The sequence below is a fragment of the Euprymna scolopes genome, chromosome 18 (genome assembly GCF_053919585.1).
Source record: "Euprymna scolopes isolate OS-2025 chromosome 18, ASM5391958v1, whole genome shotgun sequence".
NCBI lineage: Eukaryota > Metazoa > Mollusca > Cephalopoda > Sepiida > Sepiolidae > Euprymna > Euprymna scolopes.
This window is the reverse complement of record NC_136499.1, coordinates 100,106,724-100,119,801: the sequence shown is the minus strand read 5'-3', so window position 1 is coordinate 100,119,801 and position 13,078 is coordinate 100,106,724. Positions and strand designations below refer to the sequence as shown.

Sequence of the window (13,078 nt, the reverse complement as noted above, 5' to 3'; positions counted from 1 at the left end):
ATTTTGTAAATTGGTTTACTTAGGGGGACGGTTCATCAAGAACTTGTTTACGTTGGACTTGAAGACAATCAAATTGTAGTCAGCTGGAAAGCAGACAATCGGAAGAGAGTTCCACAGGCGTGCAGTTCTAAAAAAGAAGCTTTGTTCATGGAATCTACGTTTAAGTTTAGGCAAAGATAAAGAGTGGGGGGGGGGGAATTATTGATAGTGGTTTTGGCTAGACGAGTGTTTTTCGTGAAAGTTTGGCGAGGGGGGGCCATAGATTGAAGCTTAGACGAGCACTTGCCATGAAAATAACGATAAATCAGAGACAGGCTCGCAACGTCACTTCTATGGGAAAGAGGTTGCAGGGAAGAGAAAAGGGCATCCCCCACTAGGTTACGAAGTCTAGTTTGAACTTTGTCAAGGCAGGATAAGCTGCTTCTAGAAGCTTATCCTGCCCAGATGTGGCAACGGTACTCCATCATTGGACGTACCTGAAGTCAATTTATTCCGTACCACACTTACACTCTCATCAGTGGTTACTTGCGGAAACAGACTCACCATCTAGTTGGAATAAATTTGGGGATTGATGATTATTTCAGCGAAGTGAGTAAGACGACTCAAAGAAGCAGTGCATATGCTATGCGACATATAACTACTAAGCTGGCCTAGTATTGAATTCAACACCATATGTGAACCATATATTACTAATATTATATTATACCAATTATAAATCTATCTATATATCTATAAAAGTGAGAATGTGTTTGTGAGAAAACTTCTCAACCTATATACTCAACAAATTTGTGATCTACAGACTTGAAATTTGGTATATAGATATTCAGACATATGGACAACTTTTTATTACGTTTTCACCGGTATTAAGGGCTACTAAGGGGGGTCAAAATTGAAAATTTGGTACGTGAGAGGAGAGGTCACCGATTTTTTTCTGTTTGTCAACTGTTTCACGAATGCGCATCCATGAATCGGTCACATGACAGATTACTTACGTTAAAAATAAGTAGGTTTGAAAACACTTTTTAAATATCTCATCAAGCTGGTCTAATTGTTATCGTACTTGACTCCCTGTCTTTAGGTTTCGCACATGTCTCAGTTTCTTTCCGTTATTTTTTTTACTTCATTTTTTTAAAATGAATTTAACGTTACGCTTAATACCTACGGCATTTCTGTTTATAATAAATAAGAATTCTGCATTAATTAAAATATAATACTTATGTGTATTTTATGACCGGGCAACACTGAGCGGCCTGCTAGTTTATATATATATATATATATATATATATATATATATATATATATATATCCTAAAAATCGGACTAAAATTATCTGCAAGGACCCATGGCAGTGGATAAAGTACTTGATAAGATTCAGTTGTAAAAGTTACACTCTTCTGGAGATTGAAGTTTCAATCCTCAGTGCGGGTTACACTAAAAATAAAATTGAGAATTATTTAAGACTTCTGTCCAGTCATAGTTGACGGGGCGAGAGCATGCTGCTAACATAGATTAAATAAAGGGTTCCGTTAGAAATTCCGTGCAGATTCCCGAGTTCAACAGAAAGATTCCCGAGTTGGACAAGATACACATGTACAAGTTCATAGGTTACATCGACCCAATTGTTGTGCAAATAACACCAAAGTGAGAACAACAGTTCCAAGAATCTATATAATACGAATAATCAATCCTCATCTCAAAAATTCAGAACCGAAATAATGAAACGTAACACAGGTTACATTAATATTTAAAGATACTATGAAGGGTGTTTCAAAAATAATGCCTCCTATTTTTATTCCACCCGAGGGGGATTGCAAAGTGCATTGTTATGATGACTGAACTCATGCATTCATGATGCGAAAGTTTCATCTCTCTGTTGTATATATTGACGGTGTGAGACTCCAAGAAAGCAATCCCTGCCATGGACGTGCGTCCGACGCAGAGATGCGTCATTAAATTCCTCTACACAAAATTTGTCGGTGCCTGTTGGACGCTTACAAGGCCGATGCAGTTAACTTCAGTGCAGTTAGGAGATGGGTTCGTCGATTTCAGAGTGGCGACAGAAATGTGAGTGACAAAGCTCCAGGGTTCGTGGCATCAAAAGAAGCTGGCAAATATTCGTTGAGAATACTGGTGACTATGTAGAAAAATAAATTCTGGAGCACAAAAGGTTGCTCGTTTTAATGGTATCACTCCCATCTTCATAGCTCTTTATCTTTTTGAGTTAAAAAATAGAAGGCTTTACTTTTGGAACTACCCTTGCATGACAAAACGTGTTCTGGACACCCATGCACAGCCATTGTTCATTGTTGGCAAAAGTGTATTGAGAATGATAGTGACTATGTAGAAAAATAAATTCGGGAGCACAAACGGGCGCTCATTTTTATGGTATCACTCCCGTTTTCGTAGTGCTATAACGTTTTAGTTTTTGAGTTTAAAAAATAGGTGACCTGACTTTTGGAACGACCTTCGTAGCTTTTACTTCCCAAAACCCGATTAACTTCGTTTACCAAAGATAAAAATAAAAACAAATAGATCAATGAAATGAATCAATTTGATTTCAAAAAAGGTAAAAACGAGATTTCTCCTTATAAGACAAATCGTTTAAAAATGAATATAGTTCCTAATGATAAAACGCTAACAAAACGTTATTTGTATAAACGTACAGAACGCGTGTTAACATCCTTGGCCTTGGTATGGGTATTTTCGGGCAACGTGGAGTTCAATCTCGGGGTTCGTCATCCGGCAATTGCCGCCATTTTAACAAATTCAGATTTGCATAAACTCATTGTCCCTGCTTTGTCTTCATTTTGTATTTACAAGTTTTTGAAACTGTTTTCCTTCTTTTGTATTTTTCTTTTTCGTTTTCCAGTTTTACCGTATTCGACGTTCACTAAACCTTGGACTACTGTTTTCATCTTGGGTGTTATTTCCACAACGTTTCGGTCGATATAACCCTCGATCTCTTTCTGGTGTATCTTGTCGAACTCTGGACTCTTTCTGTCAAACTCGGGAATCTTTACGGAATTCCAGAACGGAACGCTTTATTTAATCCACATGGGTAGCTTGCTTTCGTTCCATCAGCTATGACTGGATAGATGTCCAAAGTAATTCTCAAAATACGCCTCAAGAAAGCCGTAGGTTATAGCGACCGAAACGTTGTGAAAATAACACTTAAGAGAACAGCAGTCAGAAACATCCAAATAATACCAACAATATTTTCTATTCTGTAAGTTTATTAATCTTATGATTCTTTTTAGAATTTAATAAACTCCTAGTGTCTGCATTATCTTCATTTTTTATTTACGTGTTTCGGAAACTGTTTCCATTATTTATTTTCGGTTTTATTTTATTCGATGTTCAATAAGTCTGCGTCTAAAAATATACTATGCTTCAGAATTTTTCCATCCATAGCCCTTGAGCCCCTGGAGGGGCATAGGCCATCTACAACTTTTTGTAGATGTTTCTGTAGCGAGGAGTTCTTTTTACAGGGTGAGGGTGCTGGCCCCACGCCCAACCTTCCCAGAAGGTACATACAGCGCCCCAAATGATCACCGATCTGCTGCTGGCTAGGCTCAACGTTGCTGAACTTCGGTGATTGTGCCTCAGAATTTTTCACTGTCGATAACATATAAAATTACTATATATAAACTAACTATCGAGGTTTGTACGTGTTTCCATGGAGCATTCGCATCCCGGAGACAGTACAAGAGAAACAATTCAGAATTTAAAAAAAATCTCTATTATCTTCCAACGGAGACAGCATTTGACACAAATTTGGGTTTCAATGTTAGCAAATATGCAGCTCTTCAAAAGGATCGATTTAGATTTGCACTAAACGAATTGCATCAAAAAGGATTTCCCTCCACTGAGTCAGAACAGAACATTTTTTTCGTCCATTGTCTTGGGATAAAAAAAAGGTTTCCTTTAGTTTTGACAGACTATGGATACCCACGGTAAGGGTGCTTGCGCGTGAAATTTTTGTGGCAAGAGTTGCGCAATCTCCAACCACACCTCTCATGAGTCGACATTGTTGAATACCAGTGGCAAGTGGAGGTTCAGGACGACTGGAAACAATAAGCGTAAAGCACATACAGCGCCTAGAATTCCTGAATGGTCACCCATCTGGTACTAGACAGGCTCAACATTGCTTAACTTTGGTGATCTGACGAGAACCGGTGTGTCAACGTGATTCTGCCATCGTCTTGGATAAAACAAGAATAAAAGAAAACTAAAATTTAAATATTGCAGCTAAGTAGATTAAGAGGATTAAATACCTCACATGGTAAGTTTTGGAATAATTTAAATACCCAACTTCAAATTAGTCGATAGGTAAAAAAATAGGAAAAAACTTTAATTCTCTCTTTTTTTTAATAAAGAACAAACGAGAAATTCCTTGTTAATTTAAAAGCATAGAAATTACATTACATGGAAGATAAATTTATCCTAAAAATTTTACTGTTTAAGTCCAAGCTTTCAGTTGGAAATACTTTTTAAACATCTGTAGTGCAACTCACGAGGCAAAAGATCCCTGGTTCAATCCCGGGTGTCGATATTTGGCGCTTTTCATCTTTTTTACTATATTTATCTGCTGAATTCATTGTTCCTCCCTGTTAAGGGGCGTTGGCTTATTTTCACAATTTATTAACAATGACGTTATCTGTTCTGGTGCTACACTTAGTTAATTTTGTCTGTAGTCATTGATGGAGATAACCTGACATTTTTGTCGTTTATAGTCTTAGAATTACCATTTTATGCCAAATTGATGATTGAATAAGGTTAAATTTGTGTTCATTTTTGTATTAAATACAAATCCTATTAATCCTTAAGTGTGTATCAAATGGATACCATAATACTTACTTCGCCACACCTTATCATAACAAAGGTCTATGAAAAATTTCAGCCAAATCGACCCAGGAGTTTCCAAGAAAATAAAAGTAAATGTGGTATTATGGTGACTAATACCTATTAATCCCTATTATCATGCCTTAATTGTACATCCAACGGATACCATAATTTCCTCCTGTGCTCCTCCTCAAGGTGCTTGAGCCCAATTTGGGTTGATATGAAGGTCACACCGATTTTTTTCCGTACGCCTGTGTGATTAAAACGGATTGTCTTTGCTGGTTGAGTTAAAGTTCAATGATTTAAAGTAGATTAAATCATGTTCGCTTACGTGTGTCCGCTTTCAACAGACACTCACAATAGTTAATTGACGCTTTGGGACATGTGTTGAATTGGCAATTAATTAGATTACACTATGATAATTTTATCCTTTTCATTTTAGTAAACACTTCTATTCAGAATTGCATTTGAATTTCCTGACTAAAGATTTAAGTCATGTTAATCTCATTTTTTTCTTGTTGTTCTTTTTTTAGTCCTTTTTTTATTTTTTACAAATAAACTCAGGTCGTCCATATACATGAGATGGTTTATTCTTTGTTTGTGTCTGTAAAATTGTATCCATTATCACATTTCCTAAGTATGAGTTGCATCGTTGCTATAATAAACAGTAGTGGTGATAGAGAGTCTCCTTGAAAGATGTCCATCTGCATTCTCATTTCTGTCTGTTTCAGTTTCCATGTTCCCATTGTTTTCTTAATTAGATCAATGATTTTCGCGGATATCTTGTACATTCTTAAGCATTCAGTTATCCACGCGTAAAGGATTCTGTTGTATGCTTCCTGTTTGACAATTCATGAGTGCAGTGCATTGGGTATGTTCATAAGTATCCCAGCCTTCTGCTTAAGATGCCGCAGTTCTTCTTTGATCTTACCTATAAACAGTCCTGAGTATCTTATTAGTAACACTACACAGATGTTTATACCTTTCATCAGGTTTCTACAATATAGTTTAATTTCTATGAGTTTTCTTGTTCTCCTTCCCAAGTTTCTATTTCATTTCTGTTGCTTTGGTGGTACCTGCTTCTAGAACTCTCAAATATGCGTAGGTGTCGAATTCACCTAGCGCCCTCATTTCTGCTTTGTTGCCTCCAGCTTTCCTCTTCTTATAACTAGCAGTGCGCACTTTTCCATAACAAATTCAATTCGGATATTGAAGCTGAAGATTCTAGCTGTGTTTATTTGCGTCGCTATTTTCTTTTTGGTTCCTGCAAAAAGTTTCACACCGTCCATGTACACGAGGTGGTTCTATTCTTTCATATGTATTAGCGAACTTGTATCCGGCTTGGCAGTTTCTTAACATATTGTTAAGAAGGATCATTGATGATCATGATGAACAGTAGTGGTGATACGGAATCCCATTAGAAGATATTTCTTCGTATTTTGATCTTACTTATATATTGCCCATCAGCTGTCAGTTCAAGACTATGTTGTGTTGTACGTTTTCTTGTAGTCGATCCATGCCATGGCTATGTTTTTTTTTCTACTGTTTACCAATTTCAGCATATTTTGATTTATGCATAATACACCATGCGCCCTTCTTTTCTCTTTTCGGAATTCTTTCTGTTCCTCGAGTAGTAGCCAACGAATATTAAGGACTAGCAAAGATACTCGCGCGCTACATTGGATTTTGCTATACACTCGGATCCCGCTTCGTAGACACATTTGCAGCAAGTGGATGTTGTATGTGGAACTATTACTTAAGGTGTTTACAATTTTTTAACTACCTCCTGAAATGACTGAAATCACACCTATGAACTTTAATGCAAATAGGTCATATAAAAATTGAAACAATTACAAAGAATCACAATGGTTAACGTGTATTTAGTATCACAAACACATTTATATCAAAGATATAGCAAAGACCACACGCGCTTGGTGTACACCATCCTTAGGTGGGGAAGTTTATGAAGAGCAAATCCAAATATGGCCTAAACTTTTACCTTTAAAACTGGTGTGTATTATCAAGGCAGGTAGATAGGGGAGGTATGAACAGCTGCATCAAATATGATCTTAACGTTTGACCTTGACCTAGAAAAATGGTTTGCATCATTTAGGTAGGTAGCTACGGGAGCTTATGAAGAGTCGCATCAAATATTGACCTTGAAAAATGATGTGCATTATTTAGGTAGGTAGAGGAGCTTATGAAGAGCCGCATCAAATATGATATAAACGTTTGACCTTGACCTTGAAAAATGGTGTGCATCATTTAGGTAGTAAGGTAGAGGAGCTTATGAAGAGCCGCATCGAATATGATGTTAACGTTGAACTTGACCTTGAAAAATGGTGTGCATTATTTAGGTAGTTAGGTAGGGGAGCTTATGAAGAGTCGCATCAAATATTATCTTAACATTTGACCTTGACTTTGAAAAATGGTTTGCAACATTTACTTAGGTAGCTAGGGGAGCTTATGAAGAGCCGCATCAAATATGAACTTAACGTTTGACCTTGACCTTGAAAAATGGTGTGCATGATTGATGTAGTTTGGTAGGGGAGCTTATGAAGAGCCGCATCAAATATGATCTTTACGTGTGACCTTGACATTGAAAAATAGTTTGCATTATTTAGGTAGGTAGCTAGGGTAGCTTATGAAGAGTCGCATCAAATATGATCTTAACGTTTGACCTTGACCTTGAAAAATAGTGTTCATCATTTAGGTAGGTAGGGGAGCTTATGAAGAGTCGCATCAAATATGATCTTAACGTTTGACCTTGACCTTGAAAAAAAGTGTTCATCATTTAGGTAGGTAGGGTAGCTTATGAGGAGTCGCATCAAATATGATCTTAACGTTTGACCTTGACCTTGAAAAATAGTGTTCATCATTTAGGTAGCTAGGGGAGCTTATGAGGAGTCGCATCGAATATGATCTTAACGTTTGACTTTGACCTTAAAAAACGGTGTGCCTCATTTATGTAGGTAGCTAGATAGTGGGGTTATGAAGAGCCGCATCAAATAGGATCTTAACGTGTGACCTTGACCTTGAAAAGTAGTGTGCATTATTTAGGTAGGTAGGTAGGTAGGTAGGGGAGCTTATGAAGAATCGCATCAAATATGATCTTAACATTTGACCTTGACTTTGAAAAATGGTGTGCATCATTTATGTAGGTCGGTAGGGGAGCTTATGAAGAGCCGCATCGAATATTATCTTACCGTTTGACCTTGACCTTGAAAAATGGTTTACCTCATTTATGTTGGTAGCTAGATAGGGGAGCTGATGAAGAGCCGCATCAAATATTATCTTAACATTTGACCTTGAACTTGAAAGATGGTGTGCATCATTTAGGTAGGTAGGTAGGTAGAGAGGGGAGCTTATGGAGAACTGCATCAAATATGAACTGAACGTTTGACCTTGACTTTGAAAAATGATGTGCATTATCCGTAGATCGAAGACTATCATTATGTCAGGTTTGGTCAAGATAGGTCCAGTAGTGTGGACTGTGTATATATATATATATATATATATATATATATATATATATATATATATATATATATATATATATATATATATATATATATATATATACTAGCATTTCAGCCTGGCGTATACTAGCATTTCAGCCTGGCGTCGCCCGGGTGTTAAGAGGTTAATGTTGAGCAAAGAAAAGGTCATTTTTTTTAATTTGAACCCCAAATCTCAGTACCCTCTATATCAAATTTCGAGTCTGTAGACTGAAAATTGACAGAATTATTGCGTAGGGAAATGTACACAGACAGACAGATACACAAACACAAAGACATACGGACAGGCACACAGACACGTTCACTTTTATAGATATACTAGCATTTCAGCCCGGCGTTGTCCGGGTGTTTGGAGGTTATGTTGAGCAAAAACAAAAAAAAGGTTAATTTTTTTTAACTTTGACCCCTATTATGACCCCTTAACATTTATTGTTTGGGGCTCCAATCAAGTTATTAAGTTAGATCCATGTACAAGGAACCTATGTCTAAAATTTCAAGTTTTTAGACCCAAAATTGTCGGAGGAGTTTGGTAGAGTTCTCAAAGGTCAAATCGTTGAACTTTGACCTGTTAACTGCCAAATTTCTGTCAGAAAACCAATTACTTCGATTTTCCTAAATCTCAGTACTATGTATATCAAATTTCGAGTATATAGACTGAAAATTGACGGAGTTATTGCGTAGGGAAATGTACACAGACACACAGACACGTTCACTTTTATAGATATACTAGCATTTCAGCCCGGCGTTGCCCAGGTGTTTGGATGTGTATGGTGAGGAAAAAAAAAGTGGTAGTAGGAAGGCAGACTCAAACCCGTACCGCAAAGGAGGAAAAGAACGGGGTAAAACCTAACGTTTATGCTGTTACGACCACTGCCAAACTGGAAGCGACATTTTTTTTTAAATTAAGGCTAGACAATCTAAAGGAGAGGGTAAATTTCAAAAATATCGGCGAAAAAAGTGACCTCTCCCCCGAAGAAAAGTGCCTAGTTTAAGGGGAAGATATTAATGTTTTAGCTAATTTTTCGATATTTGTCGTATGAAAGGTCGAACCTTAAAACGGTACTGATCTTGGTAAAATCAGTTGCCTCTATTGAAAGTTTAAGGCAGACATGCAAACATACATACATACATACATACATACATACATTTATATATTGGTAACTAAAAATTTCGACCCAAACTGATTAAAAAGCTTGCCCTATCTCTGAATACTATTTATGTCAAATTTCAAATGTTCGACCAGAAATCGTCTGAATAAATTTTTTTTAATTTGACTCCTATTATGACCTCTTAACATTTATTGTTTTGGGGTCAAATCAAGTTATTAAGTTAGATGCATGTCCAAGGAACCTATATCTAAAATTTCAAGCGTTTAGACCCACAATTGTCGGAGGAGTTTGGTAGAGTTCTCAAAGGTCAAATCATTGAACTTTGATCCCTAAACAACCAAATTTCTGGCCGAAACCCGATCACATAGATTTCCCCAACTCTCAGTACCCTGTATATAAAATTTCGAGTCTGTAGACTGAAAATTGACAGAATTATTGCATAGGAAATGTAGACACACAGACACACAGATACACAAATACACAAACAGACAGACAGACAGACAGACAGACAGACAGACACTTTCACTTTTATAGATATACTAGCATGGGTGGCCGGCGTATTTGAAGATTATGTTGAGCAAAAAAACAAAAGAAAAGCGGTGAATTTTTTTAAACTTTGACCCCTATTATTACCCCTCAAAATTTATTGTTTTGGACTCAAATAACGTTATTAAGTTAGATCCATGTCCAAATAACCTATATATACGTATACATAAATATATATGGAAACGATTTTGTGTATACTATTAACTTTTTACGCAAATATTATGCAATTATAGATCATGTAGAATATCTGCATGAATATAATTACACATAATAGTTAACTAAAGATGATTATCCCATTAGAAAACCGAAACAACTAATAGGGAATTAATTAAAATGAATGTTTAAAAGAATATGCAAATTAGCTAGATCTTTTGCTAGTGAATGCGATTCCAATACCCATATATAACAAAACTGTATTTTCTTTTTAAATAAACAGAAAAGAGGGGTTTTAATATGAATGTCAATACACACAAAAGAAAAGCGAATTCATAGGACTATATATATATATATATATATATATATATATGCTATGACCTTGACCGTGAAAAATTGTGTGTATCATCGATAAGTAGGGGTTATCATCAGGCCAGGTTTGTTCATTATTATGATTATTATTATTCACAAGGAGTTCTCACACAAATCATCATCAGAGATTACTCACTGATAATAACCGGTGATGTTTTCTAGAGTCCACGTGAAAAGAAGTCTCTCCAGATTTCCAATACTCTTCGATAACCTTTGCCAATGATTTTGTATCATTGCAACAGTTGCTTACCATTGATTTCTCGCTGGCAACGACCACTGTTCTTTACTCGAATTGGGCTGGCAATAAACGTCTCCAAGGTATTAGAACTTTTTGCACTCATTCAGTGGAGGTCTGGTTAGTGCTTTTCCTCCTCAGTCCTTTCATCTCCCTGGGCCCATCACGACTTCTTTCTTTTTTCAATTTTCTTATCATTTTGTTCTACCTGCCCTACCGGATGCCAGATGTTCATCCACTGTCTCATACATCCCAACCAAGAGATCTTTTGAAAGATTCTAACCGTCCCTATAAGTTCATATTATTTGTATCTTCTTTTGCACTTGTTTCACAAGGAATATTTACCAGGTAGTTTTTGAAATTTTGTTTTCATGAGTCCGGTTGCTCTGATAATTACTGGGATAATATAGATCTTCCTAAGATTCCAATTTCTTTTCATGTCGTACATAAAACCTTGGTATTTTTTCATCTTTTCTCTCTGTTTAACCCAGCATCACAATAGAAGGTGTGACCAGCCAACTGTTTCTTAGAAGTATCACACCGCACGGCGATCCACATTAATCCTGCACTGATCTTTCACTTCCTGCTATTGGAGTGTATCTCGTTTGAGCTCGTTGTCATGTCATAGAAAGCACAGTTGTTGACATAACTCGAATCTGAGCGCCGACACTATTGGCACCGGATATCCTTCTCCAACCATTATTATCCGACTATTAATATAGCAGTATCAGATGAAAGGCTTAACATAGTAAGATACGTATTGAACTTTTTAGATGCTCCAACATTAATTCTCATTTTGTTAGTCTTTGTATCTTTAATAATTCTGATACGATGAAATTGTAATTAAAGTCGGTGTTTACAAGTCTGAGACGAACAGCTTAAGGCTAGTTAACAACGTCGTTTACTGGCTGATCGGCTGCTATGTGTGGTAACTATAGAATCTTTTGGTCAGAATAAAACACACATCTACTTGAAACGGTTGTAATAGAAGTTTGTTTAATTATCCAATAATATAATTCGATTGTGGCAGCCGAAATAGCTCAGTTGGGAGAGCGTTAGACTGAAGATCTAAAGGTCCCTGGTTCAATCCCGGGTTTCGGCATCCGGCGGTTGTCATCTTTTTGGCATATTTATTCGATTTATTCATTTTATTCTTTCTATCAAAGCATATTGTTTTGTTTCCACGATTCCAAAGGTTGCTTAATAATACCGACCATAGCAATATGAGATCTAAAGGTCTGTGGTTCAATCTGAGGTTTCGGCATCCGGCGGTTGTCACCTTTTTTAACATTTATTTGATGTTATTCACTTGATATAAATTACATCGCCGACTGTCGGAGAAACAACGAAGAAAATTTCATATCTTACCATAACGGAACCGTAAAAAAAAAAGAAAAGAAAAGAAATAATTAAAACACACACACATACACATTTATACGAAAATTTAAAAATATAGTTTGGGCGTAGGAATTTTTTTGGTATATTTTTTCTATGTTGGATATCACACAGGTTTTGTTAGTCATTTAGAAATTGCATAAGAGTTATTTTACAGTAAACGTTGCGTCTATTACATTATTATTTTTTAATTCATATTCACCACAAATAAGGCACATTGCCACTAAGAAGTAAGGGGTTACTGCGAATTAAAGACCATGCTTATAGGAACACTCTAATTAGGGAGTTGAGTAGCGAGATGTTTGTTCACATTACATTTAAACTTCTGCATGTTTGTACAATCGAGGAAGCATGATACAGGGAAAGAATTCCAAAGTCTAGCAGTTCGAGGGAAGAAAGTTTTCAAAGTAAAAAGCTTTTCGGAATCGTGGGACTTCTACAATGAAGTTTTGGTATTTTCCTGCTTATCGGTTTAGTCTAGGATATTTACGTTGAGAGAGCGTCACTAGCAGTATCAGAAACCGACATTAAAAATGCGTGAAAAAATTGAATGATTCGACCTCCTATCTTTCCAAGCTTATAACTTCTTGAGAAATGTAATTCGACCCCTAATTTTTTTTTCAATTAGAGGAGCAAATACCAAATTAAAAAAAAAATAGCAGGTTTAATAACAAATTACGCAATATTTGTGTTTTTAAATTGGTTTTCTTTAAAAAAGATTTAAAGAAAATCAACGAATTTTAACTTGCTTCGATAAATATATGTATATATAAATTCCAACAAGTCACTTACCTATAAAAAAAATACTATTCAATGGGTACTTCCATTCTTCATTGTAAAGAATTTATCCATATTTATATTTTTGTATTCCATGTATTTTTTGAATAAAACAATTTTTTTAACAACTAT

General features: G+C 36.0%; 1 non-coding gene across 1 annotated transcript; it reads left to right on the top strand.

The window, feature by feature from the left end:
- The first annotated feature begins 11,803 nt into the window (after positions 1 to 11,803).
- Positions 11,804 to 11,876, top strand: Trnaf-gaa (transfer RNA phenylalanine (anticodon GAA)). Its single transcript has one exon. It is a non-coding gene; the product is annotated as a tRNA-Phe (tRNA).
- Positions 11,877 to 13,078: the final 1,202 nt, after the last annotated feature.